The 22,457-nt window shown below is 41.6% G+C and overlaps 1 protein-coding gene across 1 annotated transcript in view; it reads right to left on the bottom strand.

The window, feature by feature from the left end:
- ZC3H12C (zinc finger CCCH-type containing 12C) overlaps positions 1 to 7,828 on the bottom strand; it is a 39,212-nt gene extending 31,384 nt beyond the window's left edge. Inside the window, exon 1 of the mRNA XM_053936492.1 lies at positions 7,503 to 7,828. The gene's annotated coding sequence lies outside the window, so the exon portion shown is untranslated. The remainder of the gene's footprint in view (positions 1 to 7,502) is intronic.
- Positions 7,829 to 22,457: the final 14,629 nt, after the last annotated feature.

Raw genomic sequence — 22,457 nt, 5'->3', positions numbered from 1 at the left:
CTTTTTTACTTTCTGAGGAAGCTTTTAATAGAACTGACAAGTGGCAACAATAGCCAGATCTTAGTCGAAGTGGGTTACCGTAGCTGCAAATCAAAGTTTCAAATGAACTTGGATTCTTGGAATGAAAGAAAACAGCTGCACAGAAGTCTACCTTACTACCTCTCTTTTAAGTATAGCTTTTCTTCAGATTTACTGTATTCCTGAACTCAGGAAAGACCACAAGAAAGTCTCCACACTGAGCTACATACAGGCTTTGAAATCCTAGTATTTTACATTATTTATTTATTAGTATTAATAAATTTATTAGTATTATAATAAATTAATTTATTAGTATTAATAAAACAGCTTGCTAATGTTTAATAACCTAATACATCAGAAAGAGAAACTGTGTTAGTGATTTACCATATTTTTCCAGCTATTTGCAGTCTCAGAGTAATTCTGGACTCAGAAGTCTGCAGCTTTTAAAGTAGTAATTAATACTGCTGACCAAATTTTCTTGTATTTAGTTAAAAAGCCAGATAGATTTTAGACCTGTGAATTCATGCATACATTTATTTAATTAGGCTAACATTTTGAGCCCTTCTGAGCCCTCAGTGCTCATACTTTGCTCTTCAGAGTCCTTGTCATGAAGTTAGATCTGCTAAAGACAAGCAAATGGGAATACTTCATTCAGAACTGGTGATGCTATTAACATTTAGTATTAAATAAGTTCCTTTGGAAGGAATCTCTGGAGGTCAACTAGTCCAACAAACCCTCACTTAAGACAGGTTCAGCTACACTAGATTGCTCTGTGTCTTTTCCTTTTGAGCATTGCCAAGGCTGGAGACTCCACAACTTCCCCAAGCACCTGCCCCAGTGTGTAAGTATTCTCATGGTGACATTTTTCTTCATCTTCAGCCAGAATTTCTCACTATACCTTGCCAACTGCTGCCTCTTGTCCTTTTTTTACACGCCTCCAAATAGAGTACTTTGTCTTCTCCAAACAAGCTACAGAGCTGAAGACAGCAATAAGATCCCCCTTTGCCTTTTCTTAAATAAGGCTGAACAAACTCAATTCTCCCGGTGTCTCTCCTTGTTACGCAATGTATTCCAGCCCCCCAATCAACCTGGTAGCCATCCACTAGACTGGCCTCTGTAAGGCAGTGTCTTCTCCTGTCCTTTAGAGACTAAAACTGGACTCAGTGCTCCAAATACAATCTCACCAGCGCCAAAAAGAGGTAAATGATCACTCCACTTAGCCCAATGGCGATCCTCTTGCTAATATGCCCTCTTTAGCCTTATTATCTATTCCTGCAACATCATCTTACACTCATCAAGGGATAAGGCTTTATGGTCCACAAAAGGATCCCATGTCAGCAGATGAACTAAACCCTATTTACAATGCCCACTGGAGGCATCTGTTTTCAGTCTGCCCACTACAAACATTTTCTCATCAGAGATCTCGCAGGCATAATGATGAGTGCATTCAAGCTGTAGAGGAACAATTCAAATTGCTCACAGAAGTAGCAACAAAGATCAACTTTAAGATGATGATGCTTATTTTACACCAATGAGTTTGCTTATCTGAGGTCTCTCTTGCAACATATGTATATATCAAAAGCAAACTGATTTGTAACATAGTAATGTCCAAAATTTATCACGGCATTACATGTTAATTATAGAGTCCTACCACAGCCTTATAAAACTTTGGAGCAGCCAGTTTTATGAACAAATCAGATGGCAGACTATCACCAAATACTGAACAAAATCTCAGGGAGAGACCATGCACTCCACCAATACCATTAAAACTTATAGAAGAACAATTACTCTCACGCCTGAAAAAAAAACTGGCTGGAAAATTTCCCAATGCAAACACACCCTAAATCTCTGTGAGATCTGTAGTTTAGCTTCTCCTAAATGATCAGGCAAGGGTGGTTTACCAAGTTTCATTTATAAACAATGCTCAATTCAGAGAAGAGGGCAAAGAGCTCAGACAAAAATCATGACTTTGAATGAGTCCTGGCAGTAAGGTCAAGCTCCAGGAAGTAAGCACTACCTAAACACATTTAGACACACAGTCTTTGCCTGGAGCCAGATTAAAGTCCCATCAATGTATGCATGATACCAGATGTTATTTTCTTCCACAGGACAGCTACAGTAAAAAACTATGAAAAGAGAAGTGAACAAGTGGCTGGGAAACAGCAGCTGAAGCAGAAGACTCTGATTTTAATCTTTCACCAGAAAGCATGGGCTGTAGCTCAACAACTTCAAGAAACCCAGACTGTAATCCCAACAGTGACAGTTCCAGCACTAATGAGTCCAACTCACAGCTCGGCAAGAATGGCAAAAGCCTAGCTGGCAACCCAGCAAGAATGGCAGTACAAACTCCAGAAGCAGCTGATACAGAGACTTGTGAACCCAGGTGCACAGCCCTGGGCACTTGCACATCACAGTCCTTCCCTAGCCAGAATAAACCATTTCCAGAGGTATATATGGCATTACAAATAGCATGTACTGGAGTTTCTGCTGAAGGAAAAATCATCTGAGATTTCCAAAGTAGTTGAATGTTTTAAGGTGGAAAAGCCTTAGGGGATGTTCTGCAAGCTATGAGGCTCTAAGGCTCTCCACTAAGATGAAGCTGAGATCTCCATGTAAGTGTTTATGGCACTTCTTATAAGAGAACTGTCTCTCATCAATAATGAAGCCATGTATTGAATCTGGAAAGATAGATAACTCAGCAGTTCAAATATTAGCTTTACAGGTGACAAAAGATTGAAGAGACCTGTTGAGAGTCAAGGCACTAACTACAATGGCAACTATGAGAGCAGAAAGATAAAGAATTAGATACCAGCTACTTGTGTTAACAGTTTAAAGAACAAAAGTAGACTAGGAAAGTAGCTTCTGCTAAAGGAAATGCAATCTGCCCCTTTTCCAGACAACCTCTGCCAAACCACCAAATTTCATTAATCCTAAGATAAGAGGTCTAAGTCATAGCAACACTGAAATTTTCAGTACATCACAAAACTTCAAAGCTTCACGGGACTGATTCATTGATTTCACAACTTAGCACATTACTTTTTACAGCTCATAGGGGAGCATGGCTCATACAAATGGTCATTTAGGAATTATCACGTGAGTTTCTGTCAAGCAGTAAAGGGCTCAAGGATTTTACTCTTTAAGATGCTCCCCAGACTCTGAGCTTTACCTACTCACAGCAAGTAAAATGCTTTTCAGGTATTTGCAATAACCTGTGTCACATTTACTGAACACCTCCAGCTTCACTGATTCTCCATTCTCTGGCACTCTTCTGGAACTTTCAACCACCTCCCAAGACATTCCTTTCATACCAAAAGAAGCAACTCTATTTCTTCCACTGGGAGGATTAATAACACCCATTAAACTTTTCTGCACTCCCATCCACTGAATGTCTTGCCCCTCCCTCCTCTCTACCCACTCTTTTCTCAAAATACCAACTTCTCATAAAGTAAAATCCCTCCTCCTGAATAAAGCTTTAGTTTCCTCATTATCCACTCTGAAGAAAACTGTAATTTTAAGCAAGAATACATTTTAAATACTTTGTATAATACTGCAGAAATTTTATGCAAAGAACATCTTTATCCTGAAAGAATTTAGAACCAAATCACTTTGGTCTAAAACAGAGGTATTGGGAGCTACATTTATAAGCACATAGAAGGCTTCCACATTTAAAGGACAGCAGAACCTGGGATGGTCTAGCATTCTATTCTGTATCCATCTACCTGTACACACACACATGTACGTATAAATATATAAATAGACACCCACTCTCCCAGGGAGGAAGGATGATGTATGTCAAATTTTAAAGTGTTACACTGGTATCATAAATCAAGCAAGTATTACCTTAAAATGGTCAAGCCATCAGGAGAGGTAGACTGGTGCTTGCTGTGACATAAGCCTGGAAGAATGATGAACCTCACAGTTGCAGAGGGTGAGCTACGTTACTCCCCAGGGGAAACTTCGAAAACATCTCGTCTGCACCTTTTGAGTCAGGAGAGCAGAGATGCAAGTCTTAAAATTGAGGTACGCTCTCAAAGCATTCTCATTCTGCAGCTTTAACTCAAGAATGAATGGAGCTTGAGTTTACCAAAGCTCTAAAATAATTCTTTAATGGGCAGTACAACACCCTAGCAGAATGTGAAAAGTCATTGTCAAATGTCAAGCCCAGCACTTCATGCTAAGGGAAAAGCAATTTGGATTTTTGGCAGCGCAAGCTAAACTTTTTACATAAGACATGTGATCTAACCTGAAGTAAGCAATCCTGATAGGTGAAAGAGAAATGCCTGGTTCATCTAAGCAGAAAGCCCCCAGGTTAGGAAAACCTCTGTCAATTTCTACTCATCACTGAACAACTTGTTAAGGAACATGCTTTTTGACAGAACCTCAAGCTGTTACACAAAATAATTTAAAGATTAAGAGCTTTTCAATGAAAAATCTCCTTTAACTCTGGAGATCTGCTTACTCCACAAGACATACAGAAGAAAAAATACAGACAGTGAGAAAAAAAAAAAAAAGATGAAGAAAAAGGAGTGGGGGAGAGGGGAAGGAAGAGGGAGTGAAATGCCTCATAACTCTACCAGGAAGGCAATTATGAGCAGATTACAATTGATTTTCTATCTATTTTCTAACTGCAAATAACTACAGTTTGAGGCCAGGAAGTAAGAAAAATTACTCTGATTCTTATTACACCATCTCACCTTTGCTTTTTTTGTAGTCGACTTTTAACATATAATTTAGCAATTAAAACGAACTGTCAATTCTTTCAAGCATAAAAAAAATGGGCTTGTTCAATTAATGGGTTTCTTGATTCAAACATATGGTAGAAGTAGAATATTTATTGTAAATATTTAGCAAGCTTGGAGACATGAGGCATTTTACACATAACTATGCATGATAAGAGATATAAAGCATCATTCTACAACTTCAGTCCTAGGACAGAAATGGTTCCGTCTCTTCATAGAAGCAACTCACTGCAGTCTTTGTAAAACATCTGTTTCCTACAGTAGCTCAGACACAGTTTTCAGTACCCCAAGTCAAGAAACAAGGTGTAATCACCTCGGTCATTAGTAAGGCCACTGGCTAGCTCCCATGGCGACAAATACTATGGAAATGACTGAATGATGAAATATCTCTTGAATAACTTAGAAAAACTCTTATCTATGACTACCTAGCTATATGTGAGACATTGCTTCAGAGAACAGCAAAAGCAGTGGAATAATATTTACAGAAGAGGAAAGGCAGTTTTACATCACACATTTTATACCCTTCCTCCCAGTAACTAAACCTTCCTCCCCCTTTTTTTACTACTCACAATCATTTCAGTTTTTAAGAATTATTTAAAATCCAGATTATGAAGAGATTGATCATTGGAGACCGAAGCTAACAAAATCCAGATTATGATCTGCTTTAATTTAAAAATAAAGGACAATTAGGGAAAAAAAAAAAAAGAAACAGACTCTTTAGTTCTCAAGGGCAGAATTTTTTTAATAACTGGTTCAAGACAGAAGTTAGGGAGACGATGCAGAAAATACTAAACAAGATTTTATGACTCCTGTAACGAAAGAAGTCAAACTAAATCACACATCTCTTTTTCACCAAATGGAGTTGCTTAGCTGCAGCCATTTCCAAGTACAACAAAAACTGACCCGAGCCAAACAAGTTCCTCGTTTTATTTCACACTGACTTTGAACTGCTTTTTCTCCAGCTTGCTTGGTTAGAGAGTACTTTCAACTGTACGTAGCATGTATAAGATCTCACAAAATAAAATTTCATAAGGTTTTTGACTTACCCATGTAAAAATGAACAGTAAATATATAGTCAATAGGTTTCATCAAATATCTAACTGTACCTCCAATCTTTTCAAGTCTCACCAACTGCAAGCCTAGTTTTCTTCAAAAGTATCAACAACTCTGGAACACCAACAGTGTTTTTAAAGGTTCGTACAACCCAGAGAAGCAGGCAATGAAATCACTGCAGCAGAGTGTTGTTCAGCACAGCAGTCAGCATGAAATGCACAATCTGCACAGATGAGTCAAGTCTGGATAATCCCTTCATGCTCTGTCAGGTCGAGAGTATGAGGTTTGTTTTTAAATTGCATACCTTCAGTAAACTCCACTTCTCTGCATTCACATTTTAAGAAAAATTTTTGAATGCGTATTTTGATTTGCAGATTTGTAAAAATACTGTTAGTGGAATTCTGTCTATCAGGATCTTATAAATAACAACTGCCTTTTTAAAAGGATTGCAAATGGTAATGGTAATTGTAGCTCCACTGCGTGACTGCTGCCCAAAGCCTGGTGTAGCAATAAAGGTGTAATAACCAAGATAAGATTTGTAGGGAGATGAAGTACTTCGAATTGGTTCAACTACATCCATTAGTAAAAAACAAAAAGTAAGTTTTCAAATTTTCAAGAGTAAGTGGTCTAAGTAATAAAGAAGAGGGAGCAGGAGAGAGAAAACAGAACATTTTCCCCCTAATTCCCTAAAATTGTTGCAAATGTGTTTTACACTGACGAAACAAATTCTTTCTAAAAGAATTTTAAAAAGATGCTTGAGTTTTGCCAACATGCGTGAGTTCAGATTCATTAATGATAGATTACACTCTGTTGAAGTGTAGTATCAACCTGGAGCATTGCCAGTTAGAAAATTCAGTTTACTAAGACTAATATAATCCTTGAAGAAGTCTTATTTGTCAGCTCACTGGCTTGCTATACAGGCAAATGCTACATGGTAAGGAGACAGTGGAAGAGGAAGTACCCTGCCAGTTTGAAAACCCAGACATACTTGAATGCTTTATTTTCCTTGCAGATCAAAAGACTGTGCTACTGATATCTTAAGTATGTTGTTAATTGCATAATCCTAAGAGCTGCAACTATGAGTTATGTCTCCACTTTGCAAACACAGATCAAGAGCACAAGACACAGTAAACACGACATTTCAATACATCTGTTGTTCAAGAAATGTAGCCTGCCGTTCAGCGGGATGCATTTACTTAACCCAACTTTTGGCAACACTATATCGCTTAAGGGCTATTTCGCCCTGTCAGACGCACCAAACCAGAGGCAGGCAGGGGAGTGTGAGGCAGGGCCAGGTCCGGCTGCAGAAGGTGCTGCACAAGCACAGCCCGGCGGAGTTTCCTCCCCCGGGGCATTATAAAATAGTGTCACCGCTCCACAAATAAAACCTTACATGCCCGGCGCTATTCAGACATGCCTGCAAAATTATGCCCAAAAACACACGGGTGATTCAAAATTAATTTTTACGAGAAATTACGGCTTAGAAGCCACAACCAGATCTGAGAATGGTGAAACCAACACATATTGCGGTTCGGTTAAACAGAGCAAACCAGATTATGCAGCCTGTCCTCTCACACAAAGCGGAGGGAATAAATCTACACTTTCCTCACAGAAAACAAAATTAAAAACAAAACATCCACAAAAACAACCTCAAAAGTTAGAAGCAGGGGAACGGCAGGGTAGGTAGAGTACCTGAAACAAGTTTTAAATTCCTTGTCAGGCTCCCGGAGCGCGTGGGTACGCGTGTCCCCCGGGCCGGCCGCAGCTCCGGCACGGCCGCGGGCGGGGCGCGGCGCGGCGGGCGGGCCAGCCCGGCGTTAGCAAGGGGGCACGGTCACCCCCGCCGCCTCGGCCCGCGGCTCCCGCCGGGGTCGGCAGCGAACAGGTCGGGGAAAACTTTCCGGAGGGACGGGGCCTGCCGAGGCGCGGGGCGACCCCGCCGGCCCCTCGGGGCAGAGGGCCGGGGCTGTCTCCTCCTTCACCGGGAAGCGCCGCCGCGCCGCGGCCTCTGCCGCCCGGGCGACCTCCACCGGGCGACCTCGGGGAGGCGCCGGGGGCCGGGCCGGCGCGTGTGTCAACACGGGGCCGCGACGCCGGCCCGGCCCCGGCAATGGGCGGCGCCGGGGTGGGAGCGCGGCAGCCTCGGCCCGGCGCTCCCCCGCCGCCATCGCTGGGGCCCGCCCGGGGCCGCCGAGCCCCGCGGTCCCGCAGCCACCCACCTGCGGCCCGCCGGCAGCCGCCGCTGCGGGCGTGAGGAGCGGCCGCAAGGTCGCTTTCACCTCGCCCGCCGCGGCGCCGCCGCCCGCATCCCCGCCGTGCCGCGGGCGGCGCTCCGCGGGCCGCCCCTCGCCGGGCACGGCCGGGGCGGACGGACGAGAGGGGACCTGGTGCCGGGGCGCCACGAAACCCGGCGGGGGAACCGCCCGGCCCGGCTTTGGTGGGTGCCGGGCAGGCGAGGGACACGGCTCACCCCCCGCGCCGTGGGTTCCCGCCGTGAATTCCCGAAGGTTTCCGCGGTGCCCCCCTCCCTAAACGCCGCTACGTTACCGGCTGGGGCCAGCGGGGAGGGCCTGGGCGGCGCGGCCTGGGCAGCTGATCCTCCGGCCCGGCAAAGGTCCTGCCGCCATCGGAGAAAACCTCCGGGTGCTCACGGGCGCTCGCTGTGCAAGTGGCCCTGTGCCCCACCGCCCCGGCTGTGCAGGTGGAGAGAGGGCGGTCGGAAAGCTTTTCGCCAAAGATCACGAACTCCCTTTGTGACAGAGTTGGTAGAGACCTTAATTTCCGTCCCGTGTCCTAATTACGAGATGTTTCCTCCCACCTCGCAGTTACTTTTATGCACTTGAAGTAATCTACCTCTCACCATCCCACCCAGCCTTCTGTGCTTATGCCGAGGCGGCTGAGCGCCAGGAGCTGCTTAAAGATATGAATGAAAGTCTGGTGTTGTGATTACGGCTTGTAGGTGCTGGAGCATATCGTATACAAGATAAGACATACAGCCATTGCTACTCACAGGCTGCAAATGTGTCTGTGTGTGTGTGTATATATATATATATATATATATATATGTATGTATGTGTATAATTGTCACCCACCACTATTCTACTGTTGGAATTTATAAAAACCTCTTCTGGTACCCACCAGAAAATAAGCTAATTTTTTAAAAAATTGCATCCAATTTACACAAATTCTACACAGAAATGTGAGCCCAACACACCACTTTGAAGGGATTATTTTTTCAATAAAATGTGATCGATTTGCCTCAACAAATAACTGTGGAGGCACAGGGCTATGTTGCTTTCCTGTATGTTTCCATAAACCTTCTCTCTTAGAGCTGACATAGCCTGTAGAATGACGTCATGATTTAGTTCATTTGACTCATTCATGACAAAGTCTGTTGAATTTCTCAGTGGATCTCATCTCCATCCTAGGCACAAATTTGGAGGGTTCAGTTCATGATGCAAATGATCTCTCTCCCCTGGTTAGTTTGCTTAGCTGTATGGAAGGAATTTGAGGTTTCTACTTAAGAAATTAAAATGCTTGTTTCCTCAGTCCCATATGCTGATGCTGTTTCAGAGCCAGAGTGGTGTCCAAATGTGACTATGAATGTTAATTTAATAGGGGAAATTGGTGAAAGCAAAACAAAAGAATGAGACACTTGTAGTGCTACTTTGCTGCTTATTATGGAAGCCTTTGCCGGTGATTGAGGGGCATATGAGTCAGTTAAAAGCACTGCAGTGCTGGGGAAAATGATTCTCAATTATCAGAATAAGAGAGAACAGGGCAATATGGAATTGATTTTGAAACTACGTAAAATCATGAGAATTTCACATTAACTTCTTTTTCTTAGTACTATAGCTCCTTCTGAGTTCGTCTGAAGTGGTTTTTTTTGACCTCGTCTCCTGTTTAGAAGATCTTGTGATTCTGTAAACCTAAAGTACATTGTGAGTGATTAAAACATGCCACTCATAGGCATGAGTTACGTCTGCTCAAGTGGGAGGGCTACTCAAGATGAAGAGAGGTGCTTGATGTCGCTGCACTGCTTGTTGGTAAAACCTCATTTCCTCCTTATTGCCTTAGGAAACAACTTGTTTCTCAATTAAAACAGAAACAGGATTCTGACTTGGGAGTCAGAAACCAGGATTGTTCTGTTCTGTGACCACACACCCACGATATGGTAATAGTACTTTTGAAGGAGGGGTTGTAAGTGTTAAAAGACTTTCTCGGAGTAGGACAGTCAGAGGCTGGGGATTTATATGCCTTCAGAACTTCCCGCATCTCTTTCTTTCTTCCCCATTGTATGTCTCCAGTCATTCCTACATCACTGTTCTTCGGGTTTTGCTGAAACTCAGGATTTCCATGGCTTCTCTGGGACTTTCACAACACTTTCCTAGTCAGCTAATGAAAGAAGAAGTTGTTAATAAATGAGAACATACTCACAGGATTAATCAGTACTTAAAAAGCAAGAAAAGGGAAAGCGGGAGCAGCTGCCCTCTTTAGAAACCAGAACCTCCTTTGTTTCCAGAATCTGTATGGGCATAACTACAACGTAATATAGAATAGCAAAAATTTATAAACAATACTTTTTCTGTAAAACTGATCTCCTGTATGTGTTAACTCTGATTTCCCTTGTCTTCCTTATCAATCTCTGTCAAGTCAAACTTCCATTAACAGCTCTACATCAGTTATCTCTCTTTTTAGAGTAAGAAATGCACATTCATCTTTTCAGAATTTCTTTACCTTCTCAATTATGTTGGGCACTTTAGCTATTTTCCATTACTTGAATATTTTCTGCCTCAGGGAATGGCTCTTTCATTCCTTTGGTTGTCCAATGCACTGGCCAGCCCTTCTAATTGAACCTACTCATCACCCTCTCAGCTTGGGAAGCCTGTGTTTTGTGCTTCTATCCACAACAACGTGTTTCTAAGGTAACCCCCCAAACTCTCTTCATCCACTTTGTGCTTGAGACTATCAGATATGCCAGAGCAGATAACTGATTTCAGCATAATGTCATCAGTATCAGTGCCTGTTGCTTTTGTCTTCTTAAATAACTGCTGCTTTACTTGAAGATTCTGAACATTAAGTGTATTTCTTGTTGGCTTTCTGCACTGGTTGTTTGAGTTCCTTTGGCAGGTAGACACTTACCCTTTCCTTCCATGTAACCACAGTTATGGTCCCTGATTCCAAACTGATATCCTTGAAATATCCAGATGGTTCGTCAACTCTTTGTTAAGCCTTCACCTGGCATTTTTTTTACCTTTTTTAGCCATCACATTTTACCCAGATATTTTTTCATCAGAGAATCTTGTGATGCTTCTGCCATTATTTGTGTGGAAAAGCCTACGTACTTACATGACAAAGCTGCTACAACAATGTACATTTTGTCAATTTATGTTACCACAGCAACTGAGTCATGCAAAAATGTAGTGTTTCATTGTTTGGTATTGCACTTTGGCATTCTGATAAAAAGCTAGGGGAATGTAGTCTGTATGCAGCTGCTATGGAGCTGGGTCTTAACTAGGTAGATAACCGTGCCTATCGAGTAGGTATCAATAGCTACTGTCAAAATGGGCATAGCAGGTAGGATCCTGTAGGAATCGAAATCCTGTTCTGTTCAGTTTTGTGAGAAATTAGAGGCATGCTGGAAGAGGGTATTAGGATCTTGACATGTAGAAAACTGGTCTAGAAAACATAAGACAAAGATTGGGGGGAAAAAAAACCAGTGAGCTGAGATAGGTATGAAAAATTGTACAAATTTAGGAAGTGAACAAGTGCCGCTGTGCCCACCTGAAAGCCCCCTGGCTTCACCCACCCAGCAAAGGCATGGTTGGCTGCAGGGGACACTCCCCTGTGTCTCAGGGAGATTCAGGGAGCGGCTAAGGCTGAGCGCTGCGCTGTCAGTCTTGTATGGAGGAGAGGTGGCGTCCGAGGAGGTAAAGAAGGGGCCGACTCAAGGCTGGGGTAATAGTCTGAAGTTTATTCCAGGGCTCCGAGGAGCTCCAAACTCCAGGTAATCCAGCAGCCAAGAGCGAGCTCAGGACTATCTCAACAACTTAAATACAGGCGTGATAACAGGGGGAAGGGATCACCCACCAACCAATGAGGGGATTTGGGTGAGTGGAAGGTGGGGGAATGGACAGATACACAAACCAATAGGGGAAGTTTAAGGGAGGGGCCCCTGGCCCTCGCCCAATCACTTGATGCCCAAGGTAGAAGGTTCTGGAAGAGTGGGATGGGGAGCCGAGTGATGGACAAGGTACCAGGGAGGGGACGGGGGGATGACTTGGCAGTTTTGGGATGATTGACATTGGGGAAAGAAGCGGGAAAACTTGGGGTAAAACCATTGGGAGAAAATGGGGGATAAAGGGGCAAACTATTACAGAACAGTTACAGAAATGTAAAAACACAATACAGCAAACAAGGGGTGAAAAAGTAATCTCCCAGAAAGGAATCTGGAGTCTACAATAAGTCACAAGCTGAGTATGAGTCAGCAATGTGTCTTCCTGGCAAAAACAGTGAACATTCTGGAAAGATATAGATGTGGGGAGAAATCCGTGGGCACTATGTAATACTGGTAGGACATCAGTGGGAGAGCTACTTTTGTGCACCACAGCTCAAGAAGATATGAGCCAACAGGAGTCAATGCAGGGTGGACAGAGGACTGAGAAGACAGAGGAACCTGGAGTTGTAAAGGATAGAGAAAACAAGGCCGAAGATGGACATGCTAAGACTCTTCATATACTTAAAAAGCCATTGCAAAGAGAAGGGGAATTATCTATTCTTGGTAGGAAGGGTAAGATGTAATGGACTTAAATTGCATCAAGGAGGAAAAGGGTTAGGGTTTTGAAAACCATAAAGCCCAGAGCTCCAGGCTCTGCAGCTGCAAAAGGCATGCCAAGGGGAACACAGAACTGCCAAAACATGGCTTCCTCCACAGCTTTCTCCTTTGAACCAGCCTGAGCCCATGGATGCTCTTACTGCTCTGCCTAGGGCTAGGGTTTTGAAAACCACAAAGCCCAGAGCTCCAAAGGCATGCCAAGGGGAACACAGAACCGCCAAAAAATGGCTTCTTCCACAGCTTTCTGTGACATTCACATTCTCTGGACTGAGAGACATCATTCTCTCTCTTAGGAGAAACAGAGAGAAGAAGAGAACACAATCTTTATGTCTGCTCCTTTGTTTTCCCCATGTGGAATGTGGTATGGAGGTTGTTTACCACAAGTGATTGCTTGGTTGGAATTCTGGTGAAGATTGTTTGGGTTCAATGACCAATCAGATCCAGCTGTGTCTCAGACTCTCAGCAGAGTGTCAGGAGTTGTTAGGTTAGTATGAAGGAAGTATGTAGTATAGGATCTCTTTAAATAGTATATAGATGTAATATAGTATAGTTTTAATAATGCTATCCTTCTGCCTTCTGATCCTGAGCCAGACAGATTCATTTCCTCCCTGAGCTGGGGTTCGCTTCATTTTTTACTATAGCTTTCTCCTTTGAACCAGCCTTAGCCCAACGCTGCTTTTACTGCTCTGCCGAGGATTAGGGTTACACCTAGGGTGACCCTCTAGTCTGTGGAGAACACTGGTAGAGGGTGATGGAGCAACCCAGCAGTGAAAAAAACAGTTTAGGGAGGTCTTTACCCCATATATTCATCTGTTGTGACTGTCATGTTGTGTTTAGTGAATAAGGAGAGAAGGATATAGGAGTATAAATTTACCTCATACCATGTATTTAGTATTGGGTGTTTGGAAGCAATGAAAATTCAAGCAAAAGTAGTTGCTACAACATTTCAAATTTTGAAACAAAAACCTTAAAACATTTAGCAGTTTTGCATTCATACGTTTTACAGAATTTGTATTAAATGAAAAAAAAAATTGTGCTTCCATCTTTGGTTGTGGTTTTGACTTCTTGACGAGGAATAAATTTGCACTGGAATTTCCTTTAGTTTATTTGAAAATATTTTAAATGCTAAAAAGTCAAATGAAAGAGCACTTGGGAGATAATTTTCAGATACTCAAATGTTTTATTTTCTTCACAGCAGGCAAAAATTGCCAGAGAATTACTGAGGAACAAGCTCTTTTCTGTTCTTTTGCAAGCAATATGAGTCTTAGTCACATTCTGCTGTTTCACTAGATAGTATTTTTATTATAACTTTTATACCTCAGTATTGTGAGAAGTTGGTGTTTCTTTAAGGTGAAGTGATACCATTTTGTTTCCTTAATTCTGGTGAAATCTGATCTTACTGATGCAAACCCCCCCCCCCCAAACACCAATGCTTGTGCTTTTTTTTCTTCCTGGAGGGGAGTTAGTATTATTTCCTATAAAGTTCTGTTTCATAATGGCTCAGAACTGAACATAACAGTTACCATAAATGAACAAAATGGCCTTTGAGTGCAGTGAAAATATGTTTTTTTCAGGAACTGTGCAATTTGCCCAAAAGCTGCTAACAACATGCTACCATTTTCTTAGTGGTTTTGCATATCATTAATGAGAAAGCAGTAATATCTTCCCTCCTAATGATTGCTGTTCTTTTTACTTCATCTCCTTGGAGGTGAGAATCTCTACTTTCTTTATTCCCTCCATTCATATAATTTTCTGCCCTCTTGTCTTGAACGAAGACCTGAAAGCAAGCAAATTCAAGACAGTATTTATTAATTCATTATATTTGAGATAGAAATGCTATGATAGCTGAGACTGAGCATCCATGTTGTCAGACTTTGTTTCACTTTGATTTCTTTAACAATTTTTGAACCAGCAGAAGAGTTTCCAGTGTCTGTATTTTAGCTGGGGGGCAATATTGAATTTAGACACTTCCCTTCACTCTGCTCCACCCTCTGAGTCGCTTGGAGCCTTTTCCCCCCATTCCTAGTCACCTTTGTATGTCCTTTACTGAGGTAGTGGTAAGGGACTGGCACATGTTGCTCAGAGACGTTGTGGATGCCCCATCCTTAGAAGTGTTCAAGGCAAGGTTTGATGGAACCTGATCTGGTGGAAGGTGTCCCTCCCACAGCAGAGGGATTAGAAGTGGATGGTGTTTAAGGTCCCTTCCCACCCAAACCATTCTATGCTTTTGTGATTATAAGCAGAATCACAGAAATGATAGAAACTAGTATGAGAAGAGATGTTATCTGGCCCATCATTATACTCCACAGCAGGATCACCTCCATGTAAATTAGTGATGAAGGCGTTTGTCCTACTTCTAGATAATGTGTGTTGATGGAGACACCATATACTCTATAGGCAAAACTCTCTAGTACTGACTGGTCTGCACTGTTTTCATAGTTTCCCATGGAAATGCCTTTCAAATAATCATCATAGGATTAATTATCTAATTGTACATGTCTATTGGTACATACCTACAAATACTGTAGGCTTCTAAGTTTCTGCTAGAAGAAGTGGAGATATGGATTATTCTTTGTTTGTCTACAGATGGGCCTTTAGACCTGTCTGAGATGAAAAGAACACTCCTAATGTCTAATCTGTATTGAAAACCATTCCACTCTGTCTCATTCATAGGACAAGGATGGAGTGCAATTTATTCCTGTCCTCCTTCTTGTGCCCTTTATCCTTATTTTTTTTCATGTTGCTTCTCATCTTCTAAAGGCTAAACCAGTTGCTATTTCTTTAAACACTGTTTATTTCCAACTCATCCTTTTTGTTCCTCTTTTGATCCTTTCAGCTGGTTCACATAGTTCTCATAATAAGGAACTTGAAACTAAGCACATGTTGGATGAGAGACTGCATGACATTAAACATCCTCTGCAAGAACCTCAGCTTATCTTTTAGGAGGGCGGGCGGAAAACTTGATCAGAGGAAAAGCCCTCTCCAATTACATCACCACTGAAGCAAAAGCAGCACATGCAGCTCTGCATTGCTTACTTCAGGCTGTATTTGCTGTGAAGCTGAGTGCTGCATACCAGTGAGCCACAAGGCCTGGTGGGAGATTATCGAAATCAGCAGGTGCCATAGCAGCAAAAGAGTGCTGACTCTTTCTTGATGTTTTATGTCTACAATACTTTAAAAAAGATGCATGCAAAACAATATGCCAGAAGTGCTCTTTTATTATCTTTATTGCAGGTTTAAGAAGGTATCATCTTCATTCTTGAAGTTGTGGAGTAAATGTTCAAATTGACATATGAGGGAGGAATACTGAGAGGATTTTTTTTCATGTATCTGAAAAGCAAGTTGATCTAAAAATACAGTCCATTTAGTTAAGTGTTCAGAAATATTACTCTTTTCATTTCTATTTTTATAAACAGCTTAAATAATAGTTCCTTAAAAAACATCCTTATTTCTATAGTACCTCCTATGATGGAGGATAATTGCTTCTGAATCTTCTACTTTTTCATCTGTCAATCAATCTATATGAAACTCAGAACAGCTTTCTGAGAATTACAGAACAAACTTCAAGTAGAGTGAATTGTCTGAAGTCAGATGAAATACAAAGGAAAATGAAATACAAATGACCAGACTGATGTTAGGACTGTGGGAGAATGCATGGGTAACTGCAAAGAGCATTTGGGATAAATCCATGCTACTTTGATCATACCCTACGTTTAATGGCATTATGATACTAATAATGAGCATAAGGCATATGTCACTTGGGATTTTGAATTTCACATGATTATAATTGGTTTAGAGAAATAATCAAAATTTCAAGGACAGAAACTAAGACTGAAGATAGAAAATTTATTTAATGTGCTGTTTCCAGTGTTCATCTAGAAACATCATATTTAGCTCCTGCTGCTTTAATATTCTGGGTTCAAAGTCATCTGAGAGGAAAGATAGGACATACTTGTCTTTGTGAAGACAGAGATTAATTAATTTTTCATGTATAAACTGTCCTTGCACCTTCAGATTCCTAGGGCAGAGCCTACTGGAATAAGTTTTTTTGATCAGTTGTTTTGATGCAGACCCTGCATGGGTCACAGCTACAGGACCTGACAGATGGACTGAAGGCTCTTATGTAAAAAACCTAAGAATTCTTTGGTTTTGTGATTCTGAAACTGAAGATGAATCAACATCTTGATAGAATACATTCTGCTTAGTGATATTATCTAATAATATTTAAGATTTTCCACTGGCACCATAGTGCTTTGAATTCATATTGCTGTTCATTAACAAATCTCTCCTGCAGTGTTCTCCTTACTATTGTTACTGCTACTTGATATAAGGTTGAAATTAAGTTATCGGCAAATCAGAATCAGTTTATTCATAGAAACACAGAATCACAGAATCTTCTAAGATGGAAGGGACCCAAAAGGATCATTGAGTCCAGTGCCTGGCCCTGCACAGCATCATCCTCAAGAGTCACACCATGTGCCTGACAGCATTGTCCAAATGCTCCTTGAACTCTGCCAGGCTGGTGCTGTGACCACTTCCCTGGGGAGCTGTTCCAGTGCCCAACCACCCTCTGGGTGAAGAACCTTTTCCTGATATCCAACCTAAACCTCCCCTGACACAACTTCAGGCCATTCCCTCAGGTCCTGTCACTGCTCACCACAGAGAAGAGATCAGTGCCTGCCCCTCCTGTTCCCCTCACAAGGAAGCTGCAGCCTGCAATGACATCTCCCCTCAGTCTCCTCCTCTCCAGGCTGAACACACCAAGTGACCTCAGCCATGAGGGGGTCTTTCCCTCAAAGGCCCTTCACCATCTTCATTGCCCTCCTTTGGACACTCTCTAATACTTTAATGTCTTTTTTATATGGTGGCACCCAGAACTGCCCCCAGCACTGGAGGTGAGGCCGCCCCAGTGCAGAGCAGAGCAGGACAATCCCCTCCCTTGCCCAGCTGGCCATGCTGTGCCTGATGCCCCCCAGGACAGGGTTGGCCCTCCTGGCTGCCAGGGCACTGCTGCCTCATTGTGATGTGCAACAGCCTCTACGTTTCTCCCTGGCCTTTGGGGTATGGGTTTTGTCTTTATAAGGCTTTACATTTGTCATGACTTGCTGACATAAAGGACAACCTGTTTCTTCCAGTTATTCAGTTATTATTTATTGTTTGTATTATTGCTACACTTGTTGATAGTAGTACATTGAGGACTTGTTCTGGATGCTGTATGGGGAATGAAAATAGGATCTCTGTCCCCTTCATAACACACCTAACTTAGAACAAGAGAAGGTAGTGCCACAGTCAGAGGCATGTGAGCTGAAAAACCATTGGCTTTGGAGATATGAAATGAGAGTTTTCAAGATTTACATGTAGACAGTTCCATTTTTCTCATTTGAAAGTGACTTTTCTACTGAAACTGATGATGAAAAAAACCCAAATCATCAAAACTGAACTGAAATCTATTTTAAACTCTGGTGGTTTGTTGTTTTTTTTTTTCCCTCAATTGATACAAACACTGCTTATCCTGATTAGGGGTGGAGAATTTTTCTCAGTTGCTGAAAATTATTTTCAGGTGGGAAAATAATTTGCAATTTGCTTCTTCCCCAGAGGACAGTGGGATGAGGGAAGGCTCTTTGTGTCTTGTAGCATAGACTTCACAAACACAAGCTTGCATACTGTAAACTCTACATCTATGGATCAATATTGAGCAATTTTATAGTCAATCTCCCTGATTTTGACTACTTCCAAGTACTATAGAATAGCAATTATTAAGCACGTCACCAGTGCTTCTCAGAATTTAAAATTAACTGTGCTGTAGGTCACCTGTGTTAAAGGACATCTCTTTAGAAGCACCATGAGAAACAAACTGAAACTATGGCTCGCCGCCTAGCATTTGAGAGGTAGGATGTGGAAAAGGCCCTGACCCTGGTTCTCTTTTGTTTTCTTGTCAAATGCCAGGAGAATTTTAGTTACCACTATTGCTTTTACTTGATGTTTGTCCCATCTGTAGTTGGTCTGAATTTGTTTGAGCACTGCAGGCTATTGAACTTAAGGCAGAGTGACACTTAGTAGGGTTGATTCTGTGTTAGCAGAAGATTTGTTATTGTTTGGGCACACTGTTGGGGGGTGAAATCTCACCATCTATTTAAAAATAGTGGTGTGAAAAGCTGAACACCTTAGAGAGGCATAATCATTTCCAATTTGATGCTTCAGTATGCCCTACTGCAGAATTGGCTGGCTGGCTTGATTGCTCTGTGGGCAATTTGTCAAAATTACTTATGCAAAACATGATTTGAAAGGGTGACATCTTAGGCAGAGGTAAAAAAAAAACCACTCAGAAATCCTTTCTTAACCCAAATATAGTTGCCCCATGCTAGGCCTGCCCTAAAAAGGAATGATTAATCTTTCAAATATCTTCAAGTCTCCAAAAGTATTCCTGCATTTCACTGTGTATAGAACACATTAGCTACAATATATAGTGATTGCCTTCATGGTTCATGTAAAAATAATAGTGCAATTGTTTATTAAAACACAGGATTGGTTTAGCACAGGTCTAGAGGAATCTACAGAATGCTGGATGGAAAGCTGCTTCTCTGAAAACCCCCAGCATGTGGGTTTTCAGTAAACGAGAACATTTGGTAAAGTTTCAGTTTTCACAGATGAAAGGTAAGAAAGATTTACATTTATACATAAACATGCACAGCAGGGGGAAGGTGTGTCTGCCTCACAGCTTGTGGCAACTCTTCAAATGAAAATGAACACTTCTGAGGAGTTCTGTTCTGGGAAGAGCTACGAGTCCATGCTGCTCACTGTGCCAATGGTCCCAAGAGCAATACACCTTAGATGTATCACACAACACGGCCTGGCTACCAAGCATGTCCTCAGCTTCAAAGGGTTATGGAGTTCAACAATTGTTTATTGATCATACATTAAAGAGCTCAGCAGCTTGTGGTGAAGCTGCCATCATATACCAGAAATACCCAGACTTCATCCTAGGGAGAGACACGGGTAATGAAACAACATTAGTACAATTACTAAAGCAGCAGGAGCTGGTAAGGCAGGAGGAGTCTGAGCTGTGTATCTGCCTTGGCACCACAGCACTTGTATTTCTGATTTTAATGAAATGCTGCCCAGCTTGGGACAGGCCTCTGTTGCAAAATCCTCAATGGATTTGTCTTACTGGAGGTAAATCTGCCTTGAAGTTTTTTGAAGGGATGAGCACAGAGCTGCTCTGTTCCCGGGAGAGATGGGAGAAATGGTATTCCAGATTTATGTGATGCTGGAGGATCCTCTTGTTGGGGTTGGGAGGAGTTGCTTGATGGCAACATTAAATAGCTTGGATTTTAGCTCATGTTGGTTGGTGGGTTTTGCCTCAGCTAACAGTCCTGCATCAGCAGTGTATTCAGGGAGCTGCTACCTAGGTGTCCTGCATGAGATTTATGTTCACTTTGAATCCTTGGGTGGCTTTTGATTGGCAACCAAACTGTGCCTGTTTATTGAGCAGGAGACTTAGTCCCTACCATGGAGAAAACAAATCCCCAGGCTGCTTCTTAGAGCCATCACCTGTTAGAGATAGAGCTGTGTGTTCTTGGAACAAACTCATCATGTGAGAGGGAGACAAGTACTAAAATCACAAGGTCTTCGCCTCATCCAGGTCTTAGTCAAAAGGGAATAATTTGGTCTCATATTTGGTGCCTTTTAGTAGGTAACAGTGAGACTTTAAAGTAAGGGATAGTTGCCTGACATCAGACAGGCCTTGAGTTGAGTCTTACCTCCTCCTGCAAGAGGCATTGCTAACCAAAGAGTAGATGCTTGTAGCCCAGGCTCAGCTTAGCCATCTTTATAACAGTTTATAGGTGTCTTGCCAAAAAATTAGCATAATATATATTAGGACTGGCTCTAGACATATTGCTGCGTGAAGGAAGCCTCTTTATATGCTTCTCCAAATGTGTTGCTGAAGGCCACAGTTGCAGGAGGATGACACTCCAATAATGGTTTGCATAAAGTTAAATTTGTATCGTTATCCAAGAAGAACTTGCAGCGAGCCTGAACAAAACTTGCTGTTCTTGCCTCATTTTCTGTATGAAAATCTTTCTATATTACTGCATGTATATTTGCATTATAACTAATCAGTATGATCCATCTGCCATTTTTGCCCAGGTGACAATCTTCTGCATAGGAAAATACCAGGTCCTTGCCTTAGATGTCTCAACAACTCTTCCCACATCAGTTCTTATTTGAGGATTAATTAAATTTGATTGCAATTATGTCATACCTTGGGATTAACACGTTTTGTTTTTTGTTTTTTTTTTTTTTTTTGTGAGTAGATAAATGTTTCGTTCTCTAAAGTAATTTATTTTTTGCCTGAGTGAGAGTTATGTGTTTGAAAGAAGGCTAACATGTGTCTCTCATCCCACTTCTCAACCATCTCTGAGGCTTCCAAGGAGTCTGAAAGGGAATCTGTTGTCTTCAGGTTCACTCCTAACTCTGGTGTATTTTAGTCTCTACTTTTCCAGCTACACTAAAATCATACAGAAATATGTGAGGTTCTTTCCTTTTTGTTCACCTACAAAGCTCTCAGGTTGCTTAGCGGATCCAGTTCTTCAATGACTCACCCTCACATTTGTTTGTCTTGATAAGGATTCTGATTATCCTGATTCAAACTTATATCACTGCTTTTCTCTGGAAGCCTTCAAGGAAGAATTCAAGGAAGCCTTCAAGTGAACCTCTGTAAATATATTTGTGGACTTTTGGAGTACAATTTATAACTGTAAAATTATAATTGTAGCCACTGAAAATGAAGTTTTGTGTGAATATATTATTTAAGCATTTAATCTGAGACAGAATGTTTATGTTTATAAAAGGGTGGAAAATGTGACTACGGATGCTTTATAGATAATACCTATGATGATACCAAAATTAATCTGGTGGCAAATAACTCTCCTCTTTGTGGTCCCCCAGGTCTGGCTTTCTAACACTGGGAGACCATGATGTGTACTAGAAAGCTGATAAAACCTCTGACAGTTCTGTGCTGCTCATTGGACACGAAATAACACTTTACATTGCGCAGGTGTTGTCACAAAGTCTTTACTTTGGAAGCGCCTGGTTCAGCTGAGGGAGCAGATCTGTAGTCCAGTTTTCTCACTGCTTATTGCTGGCCTGATGACACTTATACTTCACTGCTCCGTTGAGGGGATGTGGAGGGTATTAAGCCTTTTCAGAGTTTTGTCTTTTTAAAAAAAAAAATTATTTCCATTATTGCAAACTGTGATAACTCCATCTGGTGTTTGTGTGTTTTTAAGACCTCCACCTATTGCTTGCAGGAGGCTTTATATATATATATATATACTTACACATATAAAAAATAAGATTAAATCGTTTCTGCAAATTCATCGCCTAATTGTAGCGATCAAATTGGGTATGTTTTAATTATTTTTTTCACTGTGCTCTGATAGCTATGTAGTATCAGGGAGGATGGTATTACTAACCCATACCATGTGATGTTCTGCACCTGTTGATTGTGCTAGTTTTTACTTTGCATTCTCAAGAAGTGCAGTACTTATCAGACACCTTGAAAAATTGCTCTATCTTGCCATATTTTTCTTCATATTCGAGGAATATGGTTTGACCATGAAAGATTTTGATAGAGGATTATTTTTCCCCTTTGCTTGGTGATTTTTTCTCGTTCTTTCGTTCTTTCTTTCTTTCTTTCTTTCGTTCTTTTTTTCTCGTTCTTTCTTTCTTTCCTTTGTTCTTTTTTTCTCGTTCTTTCGTTCTTTCTTTCCTTCGTTCTTTTTTTCTCGTTCTTTCGTTCTTTCTTTCTT

The sequence above is a fragment of the Vidua chalybeata genome, chromosome 2 (assembly GCF_026979565.1).
Source record: "Vidua chalybeata isolate OUT-0048 chromosome 2, bVidCha1 merged haplotype, whole genome shotgun sequence".
Taxonomy (NCBI): domain Eukaryota; kingdom Metazoa; phylum Chordata; class Aves; order Passeriformes; family Viduidae; genus Vidua; species Vidua chalybeata.
The sequence above is the reverse complement of the archived record's forward strand: the minus strand, read 5'-3'. Positions and strand labels throughout refer to the sequence as shown.